This window comes from Ahaetulla prasina, chromosome 2 (assembly GCF_028640845.1).
Source record: "Ahaetulla prasina isolate Xishuangbanna chromosome 2, ASM2864084v1, whole genome shotgun sequence".
Classification (NCBI taxonomy): Eukaryota; Metazoa; Chordata; class Lepidosauria; order Squamata; family Colubridae; genus Ahaetulla; species Ahaetulla prasina.
The window spans coordinates 207,059,904-207,085,730 of NC_080540.1; positions in this window are offsets into that span (position 1 = coordinate 207,059,904).

Genomic DNA, 25,827 nt, shown 5'->3' on the forward strand with positions numbered 1-25,827 from the left:
AGGTAGGTGAACTATACAGATAGTTCTTAACCTAGGACCACAATTGAGCCCAAAATTTCTGTTGCTAAGTGAGACATATGTTGAGTTTTGCCCCATTTTACAACCTTTCTTGCCCGAGTTGTTAAGTGAATCACTGCATTTGTTAAATTAGTCACAGGATTGTTAAGTGGCTTCCTCACTGACTTTGCTTGTCAGAAGGTCACAAAAGGTGATCACATGACCTCCAGACACTGCAATCATAAATATAAACCAATTGCCAAGTATCTTAATTTTGATCATGTGACCATAAGGATGTTGTTATGGTTGTGTGAAAATGGTCATAAGATCTTTTTTTAATCTGTAAACTGTAAATTTGAACAGTCATTAAGTAAATTTTTGTAAGTTGAGGACTTACAAAAAGTTTCCTTGTAGTTTCCTTGATAATCTAGTTTGTTGTTTATTGTCACATTCCGGTTTAGCTTTGAAAGTATTCACACTTAATCCTGTTTTAATTCCTGATACCACGTTGAATATCTGTTGAACCTACTGTGCTCTGAATTGATATTGATATCAAGTGCTTGTGCACCTATATGCATATAAACACACACAAGGTTAGAGAATCAATTTCTCTCAAAGCAAAATTAGATGGATTCAAGATCTGAATTGTCTCCCCTATTAACTGTCACTGCCAAAAATATGCATAGTTGCATTGTCATTCTCTGGAGCAGGAATGGGCAACTATGGTCACTTTATGACCTATGGACTTCAATTCCCAGAATTCCTGAGCCAACCATGCTTGTAAAGGGGCCATAGTTGCTCAGCCCTGCTCTGGAGGAATTTGCTGGTACAAATGTGTTAATATCATGAATACTACCAGATATTCTGAGCTCAGATCTTTTATTGTCAATTTTGCCATTTCAGGGTTTTTTTATTTGCCCTGTCTTTTAAAACACTGCTTTTATGGAAGTTTTAACAGATGGTTTAAAATAGCTGGGCTTATAAACGAAGTGGTGGTGGGTTAAAAATATTTTAAATAAGCAAAGAACAAACCAGCAAGGCTCATGCTAAAATGAAGTTATGTAGCTATCACTCTTGTCTTGTACAAGGCCCCACCATGTGGCTGAAGGAAGAAAAAGTCTGCCATATTAATGAATGGCACAGAGAATGGTGACCGACTCCATCTTAGCATCTGCCTGTTGGGGAGCTAATGTTTGTTTAATTCAAGTCAGCAATTGCTTTTGACTAGGCAGTATTATTAATGTCAACTTGAGCTTCCTTCTTTGCTTCTTGCAAGCCCCAGTAAATATTGCTATTGGGAGATAGATTTTTCCCCCCTCATAGTCATCTGTCTCTTTAAAGCCACATGGCAAAAATCTTGGCCTGAGCCTTTTATTTTAATGCAAAGCAGCACAAGAGCCTTGGATGCATGGAGCTGTATCACAGCTAGCTGTTGTTATTATTATTAATTACATGCCATTGGTTAACATTGTTGCAGAAAAAGGATTTTCCAGATGTGCTCAATTAGAGGGCAGTGTGATAGTGACAGGCCTTCTGAGAGACAGCATTGTAATTAAGAGGAGAATGGGGGATGTAATTATACAGCCTGTTCTTCCGTGTAGCAAATCCCTTTCTCTATATATGATGAAGGTAAAGGCTGTTTGCTTATTTATTTATTTGTTTGCTTGTTTCTCACCCTTATGGAGTCCAAATGTCCAAATGTCAATGTGCTCTCTTCAGGATACAAACTGATTTGGAGCTAACATTCAGGACCACCACAAGAATATATGCTTAGGGAAAATGCTGCTAGACATGGCAGCCGGCTAGATTTCCATGGAGTTTATTTGGAGTAAGATGAGTTAGATTTATTGTACATGCTCTCTGGAGGGGAAATGTGTTTTAGGTTTGTTTCATGCTGTGGTTCAAACGTGTGCGACCCTTTAGATGGCAAAACATAGGTGTTTCAGTGGTGGTCATAACCATGAGAAGATTAAGTTGGAAAAGCCTCCAGTTATATGCTTAGACTGGGTTTCCTTATGTGGTTATTCCCCTCCCTTTATGGTTCTTTCCTTGGGACCATGGTGAGTTACAGATTCATCTTATTGTCTCCTTTTTTGTGTACTTAATTTATTGGATTTGTATCTTGCCTTTTATTCTCGAGTTCAAACTGGCATATATAGCAAACCCCAGGCCTAGATGAATAACCATTGTAGAGGGTGAGAGGAATGGCTTTGACAGACAGGAGAAAGAGCCAATGCCAAGGCAATGGTCAGATAAAAGAAAGCTGCATCTGAGCCAGAACTGTTGGTGTATGTAAATGTCTTAGACATTCTAATTCACATGGAGGAAGGGGCGAGGTACATGGTAGAATTTTATCACTGTACCAATGGCTTTTAGACTTATATACTGTTTTGCAGTGCTTTTATAGCCCTTTCTAAGCGGTTTACAGAGTCAGCATATTGTCCGCAACTATCTGGGTCCTCATTTTACCTACCTCAGAAGGATGGAAGACTGAAAGAGTGCTGAGCCAGGGGGAAGGAGTCAAATGGGATATTAGTCTGGAATCCTTACATCAGGATGTCAAACTGACGGCCCGTGGGCCGGATGCATCACATGCAAGCCACGGCCACCCTGGCTCTGCAAAGGCAAAAAAATGTTGTGATATGTCATGTGATGCGATTGAGTTTGACACCCGTGCCTACATGGTCACATGAGGGTGAAGTCTGCCCCCCTCCTTGCACATTTTTGAACTTTATTTAGTCTTACTGCAGGTGCAAACTGTCGGTGTGAGAATATTCTTGTGTATAGGCTTGAGCAATAAAACAGCTAATTGAACACTTTGTCTATGGATCTGGGAGTTTGTGTCTGACAAAACTTTATAATAAAACCAGTATTGTGACTTTGGTTTCCTAGTCTGGACTACCTTGAAAGGCTGAAACTATTAAGCAAAACTAAGCTTCAGGCACCAAAGAAAAACACACACACACACACACACAAACACACCACTGGCTATCATGCCCTTACCTCTTTTTTGGCACATTCCACCTTAGCTGGATTTTTTTGTAATTGTCCTTGCCTGCCCTATTTGACTTTAATCTGCATTGTTAGAAAAATAGTGGGGTTTTCACACAAGGATCCCTAGGTTGAAAACAAGGATCCCTAGGTTGCAGTAGCAATAGCACTTAGGCCTATATACTACTACTCCACAGTGATTTTACAGCACTCTCTGAGCCATTTACAATGTCAGCACATTGCCTCCAACAATCTGGGTCTTCCTTTTATTGACCTTGGAAGGTGAAAAGGCTGAGTCAACCCTGAGCTGGTCAGGATTGAACACCTGGCTGTGAGTCATTTAGTGCACTCTTTCAAGTTCATGTGAAAAATATGAACACTGAATTCTTTTTAAAATAAATTTACACATTTGATTTTATATATTTTTATCTAAAATAAAACACATATTTTAAAATATATGCTCTTGAGTTTTCCTTTGTAAAACAAAGTTATAAATATAGACGAGATCTCAGAACCACTGAACTATATCTTTCAAAGATCCTGGAGCACAGGGGAGCTGCCAGAGGACTGGAAAAAAGCTGATATAGTTCCCATCTTCAAAAAAGGAAAAAAAAAACAAATCCAGGAAACTACAGACCTATCAGCCTGACCTCAATCCCGGGGAAGATTCTGGAAAAGATAATCAAGCAACGAATCACCGAACACCTAGAAGCAAACAAAGTAATAACCAAAAGCCAACATGGGTTTGTCAAAAACAGATCATGCCAGACTAATCTTATTGCATTCTTTGATACAGTGACAAAATTAGTAGACCAGAGGAATGCTGTCGATATAATTTACTTGGACTTCAGTAAAGCATTTGATAAAGTAGACCATAACCTACTACTAGATAGAGTAGAAAAATGTGGGTTAGACAGCACCAGCACCAGATGGATTCGTAACTGGCTAACCAATCGCACTCAATGTGTAGTCCTCAATGGAACTACATCCACATGGAGGGAAGTATGCAGTGGAGTACCCCAAGGCTCTGTTTTAGGCCCAGTACTCTTCAATATCTTCATCAATGACTTGGACGATGGGGAACTCATCAAATTTGCAGATGACACCAAGCTGGCAGGAATAGCCAACACTCCAGAAGATAGGCTCAAGTTACAGAAGGATCTTGACATTGGGCGCTATCTAACAAAATGAAATTCAACAGTGAAAAAAGTAAGGTTCTACATTTAGGCATAAAAACCCAAAATGCACAGGTACCATATATGTGGTATATTGCTTACTAGTAGTACCTGTGAGACGGATCATGGACTCCTAGTGGACAACCATTTAGATATGAGCCAGCAGTGTGCAGCAGCTGCTAAAAAAGCCAACATAGTTCTGGGCTGCATAAACAGAGGGATACAATCAAGATCACGTGAAGTGTTAATACCACTTTATAATGCCTTGGTAAGGCCACACTTGGAATACTGCATTCAATTTTGGTCGCCGCGATGTAAAAAAGATGCTGAAACTCTAGAAAGAGTGCAGAGAAGAGCAACAAAGATGATTAGGGGACTGGAGGCTAAAACATATGAAGAACGGTTGCAGGAATTGGGTATGTCTAGTTTAATAAAAAGAAGGACTAGAGGAGACATGATAGCAGTGTTCCAGTATCTCAGGGATTGCCACAAAGAAGAGGGAGTCGGGCTGTTCTCCAAAGCACCTGAAGGTAGAGACTTCCGGTGGCTCCGCTTCGTTAATGGCGGTCTATTCAGACCGCCAGTTCTGTGTGATTCTGTAGAGCCGCTTAGACAGTGTTAATCTGCTGTCAAGTGGCTTGAAAACCTCTTCCCTCAGGCAAAGAGGGAGAGGTGAGCATTCGGGCTGAAGTAGAGCCCCCAGGAAGCCCCAGGAAGAGTCTGGTGGCTTGGTGGAAACGCTCCTTCTATAGCCTAAAAAAAGCTCGAGAATCCGGAACGCTTCTGCCAAATGGCAGAACAAAACGCAGCGTCCATCTCCGCGACTGAAATGGATTACTGAAGGACTGCTAACACGGACAGAGTTGAAACAGGAGCATTGGCATCTGATTGTAAGAAGATTTTAACTCCCTGACAGAGAATGTATTCGTAGTCAAGATTGGAGATGATGTATCAAAGCACCTGAAGGTAGAACAAGAAGTAATAGGTGGAAACTGATCAAGGAAAGAAGCAACTTAGAACTAAGGAGAAATTTCCTGAGTTAGAACAATTAATCAGTGGAACGACTTGCCTGCAGAAGTTGTGAATACTCCAACACTGGAAATTTTTAAGAAAATGTTGGATAACCATCTGTCTGAGATGGTGTAGGGTTTCCTGCCTGGGCAGGGGGTTGGACTAGAAGGCCTCCAAGGTCCCTTCCAACTCTGTTGTTGTTGTTGTTATTATTATTATTATTATTATTACTATTATTATTATTATTATATTATCCATATGAAGTTTTTTTACATGTGCCACTTTTCCTGGCTTGTCCTTTGATTTTTTCGAAGAAAATATGGTCACTGTAGCTATTTTGTAACTTTTTGAGAATCATTTTTTTAAGTATCAGACACATTCAGTGCCTGTCATTTCTTCATTTCACTTGTTATAAATATGTAACTTTTGTTTTATTTTGGAATTTTGCCAGTCTGTCCTTTTTCCAATGAATATCTTCCCACCTCCAATTTCTATAACCTTTAAAAAAAACTGGTGAACCTTGAATGAAAATTTGCTTTGTGATTTCAGTAGATCTTTCTGTTCCATTATATGTTTATGTTTGGGATGCTGATGCAGGAACTTTGGCTCCAAAGGATACCTGGCAAGAGGCAGGTTGTAACTGGGCATACTGGCTACTCCACTCTACTTTGAACAGGATGGTCCTGACTCACCAGCTGAATGCAGATGTGACTGTACACCTGGCTGGACTCCAAGTCATTATCTCCCAAGCAGGTATAACATTGGGGATGATAGGGACCAAAATACATATGTCTCAAAATACATGATTTAAAGTCTCAGTACCTGGATGCCTTGAGATGAATTTATGAAAGCCTGAGATGTTTAATCCTTCCTTCCTGCATAGAGTTGCTTGAAAGTGAGATGGGAGGCATATAAATTTAATTAACTAAATTCCCAGCCCATAATTCCAATGGGAAACAAACCCCCAGAACCAATTGAAGTAAGCACATCCATTTAACTAGATCTAAATATTTCTCCATCCACCCAGTTCCTTTTTTTCCATTGAACAAATAATTTAACATTTAAAAGTTTATTTAGTAATAATGCAGTATATAGAAAGATACAAATATTGATATTCATTTCCTTATTTTAAGAAGTACATTAACAATACTTTGTGTTTGTTTTTTTAGTCTTTTTATACTTTTTTTTAAAATTACATATATTTCCAGAAAATAGTAAGTAGAAATGAACAGATAATTAATGAGCCTATAAAATTATTGTTCAATAGAACCTTAGTAAAAGATACTATGCACAGAGTATTAAATTGTTTTTATCATAAAAAAGTATAATATTTGAACTTAATGCCAAATTCTCCAGTATATTGTTGTTTATAAGTCAGCAATAAAATAGATTTTGTCTTTTCTCTGATCAGATGGTTTAGCCATCTTAGCATTTCCATCACCTTTGTCAACCAACCTGTGGGTAGTGCTAAATCCTTCCATCCTTATCTGTGCAGGTAATCCTCAACTTATGACTGATTTTTCAACAACCATTTGCAATTCTGATAGTCTTGGAACAGGTGTTTTATGGTCCATAAAGCACTTCCAACCACGATAAAACATCTTGGCAGATTCCATGGTTACATGATTTCATTTCAGGTGGCAACCTGTTTACATTTATGAGTGGTTGCTAAGTGCCCTGCAATCATATGATTGCCATTTATAATATTCTCTACTGGCTTCTCTAGAAAATCAGTGGGGAAATAGGCACGGAATGTTGTGAATGGAAAGGATGTTGGATTTGAGATCTGTTATCTCAGCAGGCTGAGGGATTTCCCCTCACCTCAATAGTGCAATGGGAAATCCATACATGTGTTGGTGGAACAGACCTCAAATCTGGAGAAAAACTAATGAATTAATGAAAAGCTAATGCATTCTGGTTTTTTTTTCCAGAACACTGATATTTGTTAGCGTTTAATGTTTCTGCTAATCTGGAGAGGAAAACATGAGCAAAAATCAAAGTTCTGGACCTTTTACAATGCTAACATTTGCTAGCATATTAGTGAACCCTGTCTACCCTCTTCTGGAGAAGAAAATGCTGGCAAATTCCGTGTTCTGTGCCTTCTGGAATAATGTTGTTCAGCAGTATTTTTGCCTGATCTGAGATCCATTCCTCCAGGGCGCCGAGGGTTTTCTTTTACAGAAATCCATCAGTACACTGAAGAAACAGACTGTAAAACCAGCCCTAACATCAACAAATTCCATTGCTCTCATGATTGTTCTCTCTGGTAGGTTAAGGTAAAGTGGTAATGTGACATCTCACTTAATGGCCACTTCACTCAACAACTGAGATTCGAGGCCAATTTAGTTTTAAATGGTGGACTACCTGTACAATAATTTTGTTGCAGTTATCTTATATGAAAACAAAGTTCCAGGAATCTTTTTTAAATTGTTTATCAATCCCAAAAGAAAAACCATGATCTTAATTGTATATTAATCTTTGAACTTTTCTGAAGATATTACATACAATAAAATACTGAACTGGAAAAGGGAAAGTGCAAACTATTTTGACATTTAAGAAAAAAAAAGAATTAATAAATTGCCAGAAAAGTATTTCAAGTTAAACTTTTAGAAGGACAATTATTTATGTCAGCAGTAAAAGGAATAGAAATCAAGAACTATACCAAGCAAAAGAATTTTGAATTTGTGAATAAACCATAAAACATATAAATTAAGAAAAGACCAACATTTTGAAATTTTAACAGGGAAATACTTTATGAATGGGCAATGATTTTCCTATGTACAATTACTAGAAAGATTTCTTGGAGAAAAGCCTAATAGAACAACGTTGCTCAGTCTTCACTCTACTCACAGAGTACAACAGCTAGGAGTGCTGACATCATCAACATCAACTGACTGCTGCAGTTGTTGCTGTTCTTTGATCAGCCTCATTCTTAGCTTTGTGTCTCCTGAAGCTGACATTCCACAGTTCTGCTAGGACTTCTTCCTCAAGGAAGTTGACTTGTCTTGAGTCCTAGACCATAACAGGAACACATTTAGTACAGTGGTGGGTTTCAGATTTTTTACTACCAGTTCTGTGGGTGTGGCTTGATGGGCGTGGCATGGCTTGGTGGGCATGGCTCAGTGGGGGTGGCAGGGGAAGGACACTGTAAAATCTCCATTCCCTCTCCACTCCAGGGGAAGGTTACTGCGAAATCCCCATTTCTTCCTGATCAGCTGGGACTCAGGAGGCAGAGAATAGATGGGGGCAGGGCCAGTCAGAGGTGGTATTTACCGGTTTTCCGAACTACTGAAAATTTCCACTACCAGTTCTCCAGAACTGGTCAGAACCTGCTGAAACCCATCTCTGATTTAGTATTTTAATAATAATAACAACAACAACAACAATAAATAAGCAAGAAACAAAAACTAACAAAATCTGGCAAGTGAATCAATATTAAAAATTACCAAATACTATGTAGATATTGAGAGAAGTCTTGAAGTTTTTGTCAAATCAAATCTTATTTAATTTTCAATTTTTATTTCAGCCATGCTGCCTTCTGATTTGGTGGCATTGTGGGAGGTGGATTACTGTTATGGCAACACTCCCAGTGCAACAGCTTTTCCTGGGTATCTAAGAACAAAAGGTGAATAAAATACTATTAACTTATACACTACTTTTTAACACTAATAATAAGGGTTATTATTATTTGTAATAAAATAGTGGCTCTTAAACGAAATGCTGCTTGTCTATTGAAAGGTTGGCAGCTCAGCGGTTCGAATCCCTAGTGCTGCCGTGTAACGGAGTGAGCCCCCATTACTTGTCCCAGCTTCTGCCAACCTAGCAGTTTCAAAAGCACGTAAAAATGCAAGTAGAAAAAATAGGGACCACCTTTGGTGGGAAGGTAACAGCATTCCATGCACCTTTGGCGTTGAGTCATGCCGGCCACATGACCACAGAGACATCTTTGGACAGCGCTGGCTCTTCGGCTTTGAAACGGAGATGAGCACCGCCCCCTAGAGTCGGCAACGACTAGCATGTATGTGCGAGGGGAACCTTTACCTTTACCTTTACTCACTCCCACCTTCTGGGTCAACTCTGTTCTTCACCATGACACAGGAGCACATCTAATATTTAAATAATAATTTAATATCTTAAAATAATCAAGGGACAAAAATTAAGAAAACCTGGCAATCAAATTAATTTAAACAATTACCAGATATTAGAGAGGTGAGGATGGAAGTATATCTGACATTCTTCTGAAACTGATACTCATGTCATTTATAATATTTATGTTTGCGTTCCAGTTATCTGGCAGGTTATAGGGGAGGTCTGCAGCCTCCAAGTCCTCCACGTGGGTGGTTTTGTCAGAAGTGTCTGGCTGCCCTGGTGCCACACTATCCTGGCAGTACCTTTTGCTGGGGTATGGGAAACAAAAAGAAAGTAAAATATAATTAATGTATATATTATTTTCTTAACACTAATAATAAGAGTTATTATTATTTGTAATAAATAGTGGACGTAGAGTTTTCATTGCCCCAGGGCTCCTCATTCTTGGTGATATCATTTCTTTAGATATTAGCAGGACCATTTTGGCTCAGACAGACCTTGAAAAAGATGCTCACTTAAAGAATGTATTTGTCCAAAAAATGAATCTTTTCCACAATGAAGAACTTACCAGCACTGTCGCAAACCAATAAAAGTGCCAATGGAGACATAGAGCCCTATGATAAACAAGGTGACCACCCATGGCCTTGACAGAAAGGTAATCTCATCAGTGGCTCTTGTTGGTCTTATGAGCTCAGTTTCATCCATTTCTGAAACAGAAAAAGGGTGGGGGAAGTAAGGAAAATTTTAAATCACTCTAACAGAAATGATTTGATCATACTTGCAGCTATTAGTTGTTGGTCATCATACTTTGAACATTTATCCCATAGAGCAGTACAGAAACAAGTGGCTCTAATTTTGCTTTTGCTCCATTTCTACCCCATCTTTCCTTTACATCAAATTTTCTTTACAGGTAGCCCTAGAGATATGACTGCCCATTACGGTCAATGTCAAAATGGCTATTAAGTGAAGCGTCTTACCTAATAACTGCCCTCATCCCTGCTCTCCCCAATGCAATCACTAAATGTTCAGGCAGGTTATTAAGTGGAGCACTGGGTGCCTCAGGGGTGGTGGAAGCCTTGGAGGCCTAGTGCAGGCCCATAGCCTCCCCCATCCCTGAAGCACCCAGTGATCTGCTCCCTGTCTCTTGTGGTTCCTCGGGCCTTGTCCTGATCCCAAGCCAGTTATTCAGTCAAGCAAGGGAGCCTAAAGCCAGTCAGCAGAAGCAATCAGTACATGGAGGGCAGTTACAACTGTAGGCCTCAGGCCTAGTTCCCATGTATATTTATATTTATTATGCTTTATCATTAGGAATGAAATACAAAACAAGAAAACAAAACAGAAATAGACATATATCCAACAGTAACGACAAAAACAATGAAAAAAGAAAAAAATGTGTACGATTCTATGATTCTGAAAAGAAAAATATTTTTTTTAAAATCTGATAAATTCTCATCCCCTTATGGATCTGTAAATAGTTATAAACTCAGGGCCTGCCAAGGCCTCCCACTGTCCTTCATGTTTCCCCAGGCTTCATCCTGCTCAGCCACACATGGGAGCTTAAAGCACCAACTGGCACATGGATGTCAGTTGCAGCCTGTAGGCCTCGGCCTACTTCTCATTCCAACCCAACCCAACCCAGCCCAAGGAGGCTCCACAAATGCCACAGAACCTCCCTAAAACAAGAGACCCTCCTACAGTCAGTCTCGCAAGAAATACTGCTTGCTAGGAGAACAGCAGGAGTTGCCATGAGGCGGGAGGCCTCTGTAAAAAAAATTGAGCCTCTTATCGCACTGCATCAGATGGGCGTTTCTGCAAAAGGTAAGTTGTGTTGGGTATTTGCTGTTGGGCCCTGGAATTGGCTGAGCAGCAGGCCGAGGCCTACAAGCACCTTGGGTGGCTGGATGGGAAGTAGGCCTCAGCCTAGAGGCTGTAACTGTCTTCCATGTTCCAGTAGCTTCTTTAGACTCCCTTGCGTGGCTGAATGGCCGAGGCCTGATGGGACCCAGCAGGATGGGGGGGGGGGATACTGCAGTGTCCCTGAAGTTGGTCGTAAGGGTGAACAACGACAGGTGAACAGCAGCAGCCGTAATTTTGAATCCAGGTCCTAAGTACTTTTTGGACTGTTTATTGTGATTTTGGATGGTGGTTAGAGAACCGATCATAAATGTCCTATCCACTGACGATCCGTTTAACCACCATTCAAAATGTCTATCCTTTGTATCCACCCAACATGAAGAAAGGGAAAAAAAATATTGTTATAGCACAGCTAGGGAAAGCCCCGTGGCCTAAAATAGAACATAATCCTCGCTTAATTATACAATATATCCGTATCCCTGTAACTTAAATAGATTTCAATACTTCTTCCTTCACCCTATATTCCCACTTTTCCTTTGGACTATTCCTTGAGTCACTCTGTTTTTATACCCTCCAAGGTCAACCAGGTAAAAACTCAAAGCCGGAAAACAAAACCAAGAGAAGAAACCAAGTCCTGGTCACCTAAAAAATATCTCCAATGTCTCTCTCTCTCTTCACACAGCTCCTGCTCCTCTCTCCACCTCAACAAAGACTTGATCCACTCAGGCTTTTATATCCTCCAAGGCTCCACCCACAAATACTTCAAAGGAAAAGATACCAACTGAAGAAATTGTATCAAGGTAATTTAAAGAGGTCATAATACTTCTCCTTCTACACAACCTTTCTCCCCTCCCTCCCTTGGATTCCTCTTCCCCCTTTCAAGTCCGAAGGGAATGCTAACCCTTTGGTGGTATTTAGCCAGTGTGGATTCCATGGGATCTACCTGAAGTGCCAGGAAAGCCACACAGATTTATGCTCAGGGGATCCCAAAGAGGCTTTTTCAAAAGGCAACTGGACTTTACTTTGTTTTTCCTTGAAAATGTTTCGCTTCTCATCCAAGAAGCTTCTTCAATTCACTGAAGTAGCTTCTTGGATGAGAAGCAAAACATCTCCATATAAATATATGCTCAGAAATATGTCTCCATATACATATATGCTCAGAAAAGCTAAGAAATATTCATTTTTGTGTGTGTTCTTATCTGGGTCATGACGCGGAAACATGAATATGAACCATAGCAATCTAAGATTTAAGGTGATTTTCTTAGAAGTTAACCATCCAAACCTTGCTTAAATCCCAAATGCCCATGGACTGTGCCATCAAAATAATATTCTTCATTCGGGGCATAAAATTAATTGATCCAAAGCATGTCTAACAAGTTCATGTGCTATTTTCAAAAAGAACATCATGTATATCTTACACATAATTACACATAATTACTTTTCCTTGTTCAGCTACAAAATGGAATACTAATCTGACATCCCCATTTTGGGGCATACTCAGTGCGCAAAATATTTCACAAAGGTTTCAAGTCATTTGCTCTGGTTTATGCTTGCTGAAAGATTATGCATTAGGCAATCTTGCTCTTGTAATGGTCTATGCCTTCGATTTTCTATTTTTTGCCTTATTAATTAAACAATTTAAATTTTCAAATAATTCTAGAATGAATGGAAAAATACTTCATCTTCTAGGAACCTAAAATTCTATTGAAATGGCTAAGAATTTCCCATATCTCAATTCACTCCACTATCTTGAACCATCCTTGTTTAATCCTGTTTACTTACTTCCAAAACAGTTCTTTATTTTCATCCATATTCCTCATATCTCAAAGCCTATTTCTCTCCACTCTACCACTTTTCTTGGCTGCCTACCTCTTCAAATAATATTAAGCAAGAGGAAATCAAGAAAAGAAAAGAAGCTACATCTATGGAACCTAAAATAAGTTTCTTTCTTCAACCTCTAATGCCTAGGGTCACCTGTCTCAACTGCCACTTGCTCATCTGGAAGTTGAGTCAATGCAAGTGGACTTCTTTTTTTGTTGGATTGAAACATTTCACTGCTTATCCAAGTAGCTTTTTCAGTCTGAGCAAATTGGTTAGCAGGACCCCATATAGGTCATCCTATCAGCAAATATAATTTCCATTTACAGTCCTAAACCCAAAAACGTGCATCCATATAACACCTGAAAAATCAAAAACAGTCAAAAGTCTCCTCAATAAGTATTATAATGTTACCTGGACAGCGATGCCAAAACAGAATTAGCTTTGGCTAATTTGTTAACTATGAGGAAAATAATACTTCTTTCTTCTCAATGTCCATAGGAGTTGATTAAAACTGACATCAAAGAAATGTATTAATTCTTTGACTCTTTTGGATAGGAATTGAGGGGGAGGGAGACACATGGGCAAAAGGTTAGATTTATTTGTTATTCATTTAAGAATCTGTAGTGAACCCACATGGTATTTGGGAACAGCCTAATGTTGACTGCACACATCTTAGCACTTTTTTCCAGCAAAAACTACCCACACAATATATTAAAGGGGAAGAAAGCGCTTCATCAAAATCAGCTGGTAAAGAGTAAATCACGAAGCGATTTTGAAATAAAGACTGAAAATCATTATTGAAGAATTTATTCATGGAGGACAATGTAGATTTTTAACTTCTTTTTTTCAGATTTCTCTTTTATTTTTCAAAGATGTACTCACCGTGATTAGAGGAATCTCCCTTGGATAATAGGAACTGAATTTATTTATTTATTTATTTATTTATTTATTGTTTATATTTATATACCGCCCTATCTCCCAAAGGACTCAGGGCGGTTTACAGGCATTTAAAAGCAAGAAATACAATAAATACAATTCTAAAAACAATTAAAAAACTTATTCAAAAGCCTTAATTAAAAATATAAAAATTAAAACCCAAGATAAAACCCATAAACTAAAATCTAACTCAGTCCTGCGCAATTAAATAGATATGTTTTAAGCTCGCGGCGGAAGATCCGAAGGTCCGGAAGCTGACGAAGTCCTGGGGGCAGTTCATTCCAGAGGGTGGGAGCCCCCACAGAGAAGGCCCTTCCTGGGCGCCGCCAGACGACATTGCCTCGCTGACGGCACCCTGAGGAGTCCCTCTGTGAGAGCGCACGGGTCGGTGAGAGGTATTCGGTAGCAGCAGGCGGTCCCAGATAACCCGCCCTATGCCATGGAGCGCTTTAAAGGTGGTCACCAAAACCTTGAAGCGCACCCGAAGGCCACAGGCAGCCAGTGCAGTCTGTGCAGGATAGGTGTTATCACGGGAGCCACGAGGCTCCTCTATCACCGCGCAGCCGCATTCTGGACTAACTGCAGCCTCGGATGCCCTTCAAGGGGAGCCCCATGTAGAGAGCATTGCAGTAATCCAGGCGAGACGTCACGAGTGCGTGGTGACTGTGCACAGGGCATCCCGGTCCAGAAAGGCGCAACTGGCGCACCAGGCGAACCTGGTAAAACGCTCTCCTGGAGACGGCCGTCAAATGATCTTCCAAAGACAGCCGTTCATCCAGGAGGACGCTAAGTTGCGCACCCTCCATCGGGGCCAATGACTCGCCACCGATGGTCAGCAGCGGTTAGCTGACTGTACCGGGATGCCGCATCCACAGCCACTCTGTCTTGGAGGGATTGAGCTTGAGCCTGTTTCTCCCCATCCAGACCCGTACAGCCTCCAGACACCGGGACAGCACTTGATAACCGTTGGGGTGGTCCGCGTGGAAAGGTACAGCTGGGTGTCATCCGCATACAGCTGATACCTCACGCCGAAACCACTGATGATCTCACCCAGCGGCTTCATGTAGATGTTAAACAGAAGGCGAGAGGATCGACCCCTGCGGCACCCACAAGTGAGGCGCCTCGGGGTGACCTCTGCCCCTGTCAACACCGACTGCGACCGGTCGGAGAGATAGGAGGAGAACCACCGATAAACGGTGCCTCCCACTCCCAATCCCTCCAGCCGGGCGCAGCAGGATACCATGGTCGATGGTATCGAAAGCCGCTGAGAGGTCTAATAGGACCAGGGCAGAGGAACAACCCCTATCCCTGGCCCTCCAGAGATCATCCACCAACGCGACCAAAGCCGTCTCTGTGCTGTAACCGGGCCGGAAACCGGACTGGAACGGGTCTAGATAGACGGTTTCATCCACGTGCAGGGGAAACTGATATGCCACCATACTCTCTACAACCTTCGCCGCGGGGGTTGAGACTGACGATAATTACCTAAAACAGCCGGGTCCAGGGAAGGCTTCTTAAGGAGGGGTCTCACCACCGCCTCTTTCAAGGCGGCCGGAAAGATTAAGAATGTTAATCATGCTTCCTTGTGTTTTGGGACTTCAGTCATAGGTTCTTTAAGGGATGCATGAGTTTATTATTCACTTTAAATTCTGAATTAAGAATAAGCTGCTTGGAGAAACTGCACTATTAATTCAGATAAGGGATTTAGTAGACTGAGTTTAACTCTCATCCTCAATATGGTACAAACAGTATTGTGGTTAAACTATATGTCTGTTCCAAAGGCAGTAGTAGACATCAGGTTAAAAGCAGGGGTGAAATCCAGCAGGTTCTGACAGGTTCTGGAGAACCAGTAGCAGAAATTTTGAGCAGTTTGGAGAACCGGCAAATACCACCTCTGGCTGGCCCCAGAGTGGGGTGGGAATGGAGATTTTGCAGTAGCCTTCCCCTGCCACACCCCCAAGCCACCCCACGTCCACCAAGCCACGCCCACAGAACCGGTAGTAAAAAATTTTGGATTTCACCACTGGTTAAAAGGTTTATTGAAGAGATTAGGACGTACCCTATCTAACTGCACTCTAGAATCCTGACGTCTATATATTGTTATGTATGTATCTGTGACTGTGTCAGTGTCTGTGTCTCTATATCTATCTATCAATCTATCTATCTATCTATCTATCTGTCTGTCTGTCTGTCTGTCTGTCTGTCTGTCTGTCTGTCTATCTATCATCTATCTATTGTTTATTTCTCAGCCTTGAAGGTTTCTGTCATATTGCTTCAACGCTCTTACACAATGACACAGGCCTTAGTATTATCACTAATGGCGAAATTTCTACCAGCTTGTATTTATTTTGAGTTTTAGGTAGACAGGTTTCTAGGAAGATTAATGAAAGCCCACACCCAAGGTAGCAATTCTATTCAGAAATAGCTTGCTCTTGGCTTTATTTTAGTTTTGCCTATAGAAATATTTCCATGATTCTCAAGCTATATTTCTCGTTATGTGATTGTTTCTGTGTTTCAACAGAATTTGTGTTAATTCATATATTTTTATTAGGACACACAGAGACACGTAGTCATGCATGTGATCTTGATCAATAGAGTAGATAAAATAGATTTCTCATGTAGAACCAGGCAGGGGCGTTTATTTTTATAAGTTGATACTTTGCTAATTGGAATTCTACCTACTAGTCCACTTATTTATTGCCAGTATAAACCTGCCAAACACATACGTCCTCTAATAGTGTAACAGGAAATTCTTCTACTATTATAGGATCTTTTATCTTCTACTATCTTGTTACAGGAACATAATTGCTTCCTTCTCGTCATAAAACTTCATTAACAATCTACAGTGTGCTTTTTAGACTTCAAAACACAAATAAACCTTTAGGATAAACTTCCAATATATATATAAAAAATTGAGTGATATTTTGAAGAGTACATTGAATAAACGAAGTCAAACCTAACTGGAAGTACAAAGGACTTAGAATATTACAATCTCTGTTCTCAGTTTGTGACTATAGACATTTAGTACAATACTGTATAATCAGTTATGATGATTAGTGTTTAATTATGTATGCCTATGAGCTTATATCCTTATTTGATTACTTTGCACTGTCTGTACATATTATAGTCCTTGCAAATTACCTTGAATTAATTTTTCTAGACGCTTCAAGAAAACAAGCAGGCATGTTGGACCACATGTTTTTTGTTTGATCAACAGAAGTCAGTCATCACAGTGATATGTAATGGTAAATGGAAAAAAACAGCACCATAGGCTGGACAGATTTAATATTCCTGTATTGGGAATATGAATGTGCTCAGTAGTGTTGCAAATAATGAACATTTAAAAAGAAACTTTTAACATTTTTTGACATAAATGATTTTCTGAAAAAAGTGTTATGGAAAGCAAAACATGTATCTTATTGGGCAGCTTAATTGCTACCCCAAAATCTGGTTGTTTCAGCTTGGCAGAAGTGATGAAGATAATGCACAAACATTTTATACCACAATTACTGAGCACAGAGCTTTTCAGCTTTCATAAATGCAGACAGAGGAAGAGCAATGTATGTAGCTTGTCTTAAAAAGGTGAGCGAATGTTGGAACATTAGCCCTGTACATTGGTAAAAAGCTAAATGTTTTATTGAAAGACTGCCTAGAGAATATAGAATTCTGAAATAGTCATTTTTTTTCTTTAAAAAACATTTAAAACAGGTGAATTTAATATTTAAAAGATGGGTATAGGCAGAGAAAATGCTGCTTGAGCTACTATAGAACTGTAGTCAGAGAAGAAAGCAAATGTGAATAAGCTTACAGCGACATACAGAGTTGCAGAGATACTTGTGATCCAGTTTTGAAATTGGGTGCCCCCCATCACATAATTGTATTTTGGGCACTTGGCAACTGGCCCACATTTATGGCTATTTACAGCATCCCACAGTCATATGACTGCAATTTAGGTTTCCGTAAAGTAAGGAGCAGAAAAAGTCTACTGCTAGTTTAGGAGATTTTTTCTGCCCAGCAGAAAGGAGACAACATCTAAAATGGTGTCAAATGTTCTTTTGAGAGCAATAAATCATATTAGATCTGTCTAAACCTATACTACAGAGCATGGATGTGAAACTTGTGGCGTCATGTTGCTCTCACATGATGTTTCGCTATGTTTTTCTTATTTGCGGAGCTAGGATAGGCGTGGCCTGCATGTGATGCATCTGGCCCACAGACCGCCACTTTGTCACCACTGTTGCAGAGTACAGTATTGTGAGGTGCTGTGGTGGCGCAGTGGTTAGAATGCAATATTGCAGGCTAATTCTATTGGCTGCCAACTGCCAGCAGTTTGGCAGTTCAATTCTCACTGGCTCAAGGCTGACTCAGCTTTTCATCCTTCCGAGGTCGGTAAAATGAAGATCCAGAATGTTGGGGACAATATGCTGATTCTGTAAACTGCTTAGAGAGGGCTGTAAAGCACTGTGAAGCATACAAGTTTAAATGCTATTGCTATTGTTGATGTAACAAATACATCAATAATATAATGCAAGTAATAGTCACATTTCAAGCAGACAGCTCCTTAAAACACCGTTCAGTGGAAAGAGTCAGAGAAATAAAGTTTGTATCCTTGAATTCTTGCGATGTGGTGCTGTCTTTTTGCTGTCAGAATGTAATTATTAAGAATGCGACTGGATACCCTGCAATAAATTCTGTAGGGTTAATTTATACTTCCTTCAAGGTTTTTAGAGAGAAGCTGTAGGTCGGTGGTAGAGCCAATGGTTCCAGGTTTAATCCAACCATGGCCTCAGTTGATATTAACCAGCTTTCTGTGTCTCCAATTTTCTCTTTCAATGCATTCTGCAAAAAAGAAGCCTTAATATTTATTGAAAGCAGAAGTATATTTACTTAAACAGCTGATATTTTTTTCTCCTTGCAAAATGTGCATTTGTAGCAAAAATCTGATTTTAAGACCAAATTAGATATGATAGGGAGGCTGTTTACTTTTTATACCCTTTGTTGCATTCTAACATTGTTTTCTACTTTTCTGTTTTAATTGTGTACATTCTTTCAAATGTTTTAACATATGATTACGGTATAAACATGTATTAAACAAGCAAGCAAGCAAGCAAGCAAGCAAATAAATAAATAATGGGAAGAAAGAAGATGAAGACCTGCTGGTAGATTTTTGAGCGATTTGTAATAAATCAGCAAAGATTTCTGGTTCCCAGTCCTTCAACAATAGAAAATTTAAGCACTTCTGGATTTTATCACTAGAAGAAATCAGTTTAGGGTAATGAAGAAGAAAAAAAGAAGATTGTAAACTTTATTTACTTCTTGTACATAAAACAAATTCCTGGGCTCAAAATGCTGCAATTTTAAATTCGTGCCAAATTTGCATTTGGCTCTGGTTAGTGAATGTTGAGGTGCTAGCAAAAAAACAAAAAATCTGCCTGTGTTTCATATCAAAAAGAGTGCAAGGCATTTTGGGTAGAGGCACTGAAATGAATCTTTATCAACCCAAGTCCGATGCTAAAACGAGGAATGAACTCTGACTATTTAAACACGTACACAAGCCCTACAGTGAAGAAAGGAGACATTTCTTTCTTCCTTGTTCCATAGATCAGGACTAGGCAACTTTTTCACCTCATAGGTAGAGCTGAGGGGAGCAGCAGGTAAAGGTGATCAAAACTTGGCAGAGATTCCCATTCTCCCTCTGACATCTGTTTTCTCTCTCTGACAGTTTCTTATATTTCTCCAGCTGCAGAGTCTGAAATGATGTCTCACAGATGGTATATGAACTTAGGACAAAAGTTGCAAATTGAGTCGCTCTGTACTCAACATTCTAAGAGAAAGTTTGCCCTGTATTGTCTGTCTGGATCTCAGTGGCTGATGGAGATGCTAAACAATATACTTAATGTGATTTATGAGGTCAGTAGGAATCACGGGAATGGAGAAAGCACAGTTCAGTTTCTATCTCTATATGCCATAAAATATACTTTTACATAGCATCACTATAATTACCGAGCCATGGTGGTGCAATGCAGTATTGCAGGCTAATTCACTGCTCGCTGCCTCGATCCTGACTGCCTCGATCCTGACTGGCTCAAGGTTGACTCAGCCTTCCAGCTTTTAAAAGTCAGTAAAATGAAGAGCCACATTTTGGGGGGCGGGATATGCTGACTGCTTAGGGCTGTAAACTGCTTAGGGCTGTAAAGCACTGTGAAATGGTATATAAGTCTAACTGCTATTGCTACTACTGATTTAATTTATTTTCTGTACTGTGATTGTTAGCATATAGACAGTGAAGACTATGAAGCTTGATGAGTCAATGCTCTTTCTGATTTTTCTGAATGCAGTTTAAGAGGCTCCACTTGTACTCCCACTTTCCACAATTTTTTTATCCAACCTTCTTACTTTGGAGTTTCATTTCCACGCTCAACAGGACCCAATTTAAAGTCTTTCAAATCAATTTTGTCATGCTTTGGCCAAACACATTTCTACCACAGCTTCTGAGGCACAACCCTTCCTGTGCCAGTAGTTCATCATAGTGAAACTTCAGATCATGGTTCCAGAAAATACATTTTTCCTCAATATCATTTGTGCAGCTAGTGATTTGGAGAATAGAAGAATGGTTGAGTATATCATCTGATCCTCTGTGAACTTGAGCTTCATTCTGGGATTTTTCAAAGCACATTGGTGACACTCTTGCTCCTGGTTGTCATGCATTTGTTTCTCTGTTTGCTTTCCTTTTGGACAGTTGCTTCCACTGCCTGTTTCTATTGTTGACCCCCCCTTTCTCTAAACTCCAATCATTTAATCATTGATTTGCTGCACATACATCCCCAATTTTTCTCTTTCCTTTCTACTAACGACTTCATGGCTTTTCTTTTGGGCTTTATCAAATTACATACTGAATGAAGGCCTACATTTCAGACACAGATGGATTTGATGTGTTTGAAAATAGATGCCTTCTAAAGGAACTAAATTAGTAGTTCTACTTTCCTTCCCCCTTTTTATTGAAGACAGAGCAGACAATCTCAACAAGCAGATATTTTTAAAAAGTTAAGACACTTTCTATGCTAAATCAAGCATTTTTAAATCCCATTTATTTCAATAGTGGAAATTTATATGTCATTTATGTCATGTTATTTCCCACCCACCCACCTCCAAAAAACATAGCCAATCATGGCAGTCTGCTAATTCTGTTTGACCAGTAAAGAAACATTTAACTCATTTACTCCCATGGTAAAATCAAAAATATTCTTGTTGCCTTTATGTGAAAAACAATCTGGAAGAAAAGCGTTAAACATTTCTGTACATAAACCACAGAAATGGGATGCCCTCCATAGCTACTGAATGAAAAAAAAAGATGTCTAGCCATAAGTCTCCCACATACTTAAAGACTATTTCTGTCGTATAATGTTCAGTGTAAGGACATTCAGAAACCTACTTCAATGTTCCTCAATTATAGATACCTTGGGATAATCAAGAAACTCTACCAAACCTTGAAAAAAGAATCAATTTAGAGAAATTGGGAGTCAAATTGAGTGTATTAAGCACTGTCCTTCCACTGACCAACCAACCAACCATTTTTATTTATTTATTAATAAAAGTCATAGGCTGCTCTAATTACATAGAACATCGACATATTCATATGCACAACAAAGTTGAAACAGACAATAATGTACAATAACAATATAATAGTTATTTTACATATCAAGGCATAACCAAGAACCAATGAAAAGAGGCATTCCCATAGCAGCAAAGACTGAAAATCACAGCAGGCCATTCCATAACATATGAAAAAAAATCTGGTTCTAATAATTTTTGGATCTCAAGGAAATTACTACAAAAAAGGGGAATTGTGACCATGAAGATTTGCCCTAGTCCCTGTAGATAAAACTTTATGCTGATTGGAGGACTTATGAGAGTTGAAAGCCAAACATCTTGATGTTGAGGTTGTGAAAAACACTGGATGAGGTGAAGAGGTCCGGAGGAGATTCCCTCTTTCAGATCATATCCAATGGACAGATGTTAGCAGCTGCTGCACACTGCTGGCTCATATCTAAATGGTTATCCACTAGGACTCCAAGATCCCTCTCACAGGTACTACTATTGAGCAAGATACCACATATACAGTACTGGTGCATTTTGTTTTTTTGGCCTAAATGTAGAACCTTACTTTTTTTACTGTTGAATTTCATTTTGTTAGATAGCGCCCAATGTTCAAGTCTGTCAAGATCTTTCTGTAACTTGAGCCTATCTTCTGGAGTGTTGGCTATTCCTGCCAGCTTGGTGTCATCTGCAAATTTGATGAGTTCCCCATCTATCCCCTCGTCCAAGTCATACTCTTCAACATCTTCATCAATGATCAGGAAAAGCAAACTACCCATATCAATAAAAAAGCTTCAATCAAAAAAAAAAATCCCTCTGGAAAAGAAACAAAAAAGGCTATGTAGCAAATTTCAAAAACCGCTACAGAAATATATGCAACCAAATAAAAACTGAATGCACAAATTACCACACCAAACAAGAAAAGGACCTTCTGCGCACAAATTCCAATCGTGCCTTTTATAATTTTGTTAACAATAAACTTAAAGACACAAGATCCATCCCACCACTAAAAGATTAACAACAAAGAATGCAATGACGAAACAGTTAAAGCCAACCTCTTCAGCATATTCTTTGGCTCAGTTTTTGTTAACAGCGATAATACATATCCGACATTCCACAACGTACCAGCAATGAATATGATGACTTAACTCATATAGATTTCACAGAAGAAAATGTTGGAAAAGCTCTTCATAACATAAAACCATCGCTATCTATTGGACCCGATGGACTATGTGCCTACTTCTTAAAAAAACTTTCCACTAATATAGCAGAACTCCTAAGCATAATCTTTGATAAAGCCTTCACTACCAGTTCTCTTCCCAAACTTTGGTCACTGGCCACAGTCATCCCTATCTTCAAAAAAGGAGACCCCAGCTTAGTCGAAAATTACAGACCAATCTCTCTATGCTGTGTCACCTGCAAAGTCATGGAATCAATCATCAACCAATCCATTACCTCACACTTAGAAGCAAACAACCTACTCTCCAATAAACAATTTGGTTTCAGGAAAAAATTATCATGCAACTTACAACTTCTCCACTGTAAAAACATATGGACTACAAATCTTGATCAAGGCAAAACAATAGATGCAATCTGCAAAGCTTTTGACTCAGTAGTACATGATAAACTTCTCCTAAAACTAAAATCCTATGGCATTTCAGGACCCCTTCACAAATAGATATCTGCTTTTCTGTCTAACAGACAACAAGTGGTCAAAATTGGCAATGCTCTATCAAACCCTGTTCCTGTCAAGAGTGGCGTTCCTCAAGGCAGCGTCCTTGGACCAACACTCTTCATACTATACATTAATGATCTTTGTGACCATATCTCAAGTAATTGTGTTCTCTTTGCTGACGATGTCAAACTATTTAACACCACTGGTAATACATCTATCATTCAAAAAGACCTTGATCATCTAACCGCTTGGTCTAAAATTTGGCAACTCCAAATCTCAACCAGCAAATGCTCAGTCTTACATATAGGAAAAAAGAACCCAAACACTAAGTACATACTTGATGGACATTACCTTACAGATGACCCCCATCCCGTTAAAGACCTTGGAGTTTTCATGTCAAATGATCTAAATGCCAAAGCCCACTGCAAATACATAGCAAAAAAGGCTCTAAGAGTTGTAAACCTAATCTTGCGTAGCTTCTTTTCCAAAAACACTACGCTACTAACTAGAGCATATAAAACATTTGCTAGACCAATTCTAGAATACAGTTCACCTGTTTGGAATGCTCACCATATCTCTGACATCAATACAATCGAACGTGTCCAGAAATATTTTACAAGAAGAGTTCTCCATTCCTCTGTAAACAACAAAATACCTTATCCCACTAGACTTGAAATCCTAGACTTAGAAAACTTGGAACTCCGTCGCCTTCGACAAGACCTAAGTTTAGCTCATAGAATCATCTATTGTAATGTCCTTCCTGTCAAAGACTACTTCAGCTTTAATTGCAATAATACTAGAGCAACTAATAGATTTAAACTTAATGTCAACCGCTTTAATCTAGACTGCAGAAAATATGACTTCTGTAACAGAATCATCAGTGCTTGGAATACTTTACCTGACTCTGTGGTCTCTTCTCATAATTCTAAAAACTTTAACCAAAAACTTTCTACTATTGACCTCACCCCATTCCTAAGAGGACCATAAGGGGCGTGCATAAGCGCACAAACGTGCCTACCGTTCCTGTCCTATTGTTTTTCTTTTCTTCTTCCTATATATATATATATGCTTATACCTCCTAATATTTACTCATATATATGTTTATATATTATATAACCTTTCTGTATGATACTCACATATATTGTTGTGACAAAAATAAATAAAAAAAAATAAAAAAAATAAAAGATTGAAATAATTTCTGTCCAGCTTAGGACAATGTGAGAAAAAATGAAACATTCTCTTCCTTCTACACCTTTGATTACATAAATTGGCATGGCTAATTTTTCTCTATGGGATTTCTAGGTCAGGATTCCTTTGTGTATCAGAGATGAAACCATTTAGACTGGGATTCAAAAATTCCATGGAAAATTTGCAGTAGGTTCTTCATTTATGGATAGCAGCAACTGGCTTATTTTCAGCTTCCCGAATTGTGCAGTCAGAATTTATAATCTACAGGTACTCAGATCAGTAGTTTCAGGTTGTGACTCACATGCTGCATAAAGTGATTGGCCCTGCCCTCCTTCAACATTTAAACTAACTTGTTATTTTATTTATTTGTACTGGTGGAATTTAGCATTCTGTTGATAATCAAAATATATCTCGCAAACTAAAGCTTACTCACATCTGCTATCAATAATTCACAATATTGAAGTTTAAAAATCCTTAGTTTTCCAAAGACACATGTAAAAATAATTATCTATTTATTATGAAATTTATTTGCCGCCCATTTCGTTTCAAAGCAACTCGGGGAGTCTGGGTGGTTTGCAACATAAAAATGTACCAGTTGTGTGACTTGTAATAACAATTATTACTGAGATTGGTATATTTTTACTTAATGAAAACAAAAAAATATATACATTCATTATACTGAATGAAAACAAAAAAAATACAATGGAATTAATTTTATGCAGACACAAGTAGGCTAATTTTTTTTTAAAAAACTTATTAGAATAGACATGGTATAATAGAGTATTGGTAAGAAAAAAAATTCTAAGAAAAAGAAACCTTAAGTAAAACTTCAAGTATTTCATTTTCTAGCACTAGTATGTTGGTTCTGAATGCCTTGATAATACTGAGCGTGAGAGTTGAGTGGTAGATACTGTACAAATACATGAACAGAAGTTTAAATACCAGAAGCAAAAGATGTATACATGAGATAACAAGATAAATGTTGACAAATGCAGCCTTTAGAGCCAGGAGTATAACAGAACAGTAAGAAAAAAAAACCTTCACCTGTTAGGACTTGTTTCAAAATATATTTTTTGCTCTTTTTCAGCCAGGCAAGTCTCTGGTACCCTTCCACGTGTTACATATTTATTTTTTTATAACTTATTTTTATCCCACCAATCACCAAAAATTTTGTCAGTGTATCTGAATGAATGGAAAAAGATAGTATTTTGGCTCGCAGGCTTTCAGACTATGAAATATGATGGGGAGGGAAAGGAAAACAAAGCTGCTCAGGTGCCTAGTCCTAAAGTTAAGTGCTAGCTTTTAAATCAAGATCAGGATGATAATGGCCTCCGGGCTATAGGGAGCCCCCAGTGTCATTTCTGTAGTTGCTAGGGATTCCCCAGATTTTGCAGTTAATGGCTTCACATTTGTTTTTGTTTTTTTTAAAGACAAAAACAAAACATTGGCTATAGGTGCATTAAGCTGCCCTGGAACTTCATTACAATATTTCTC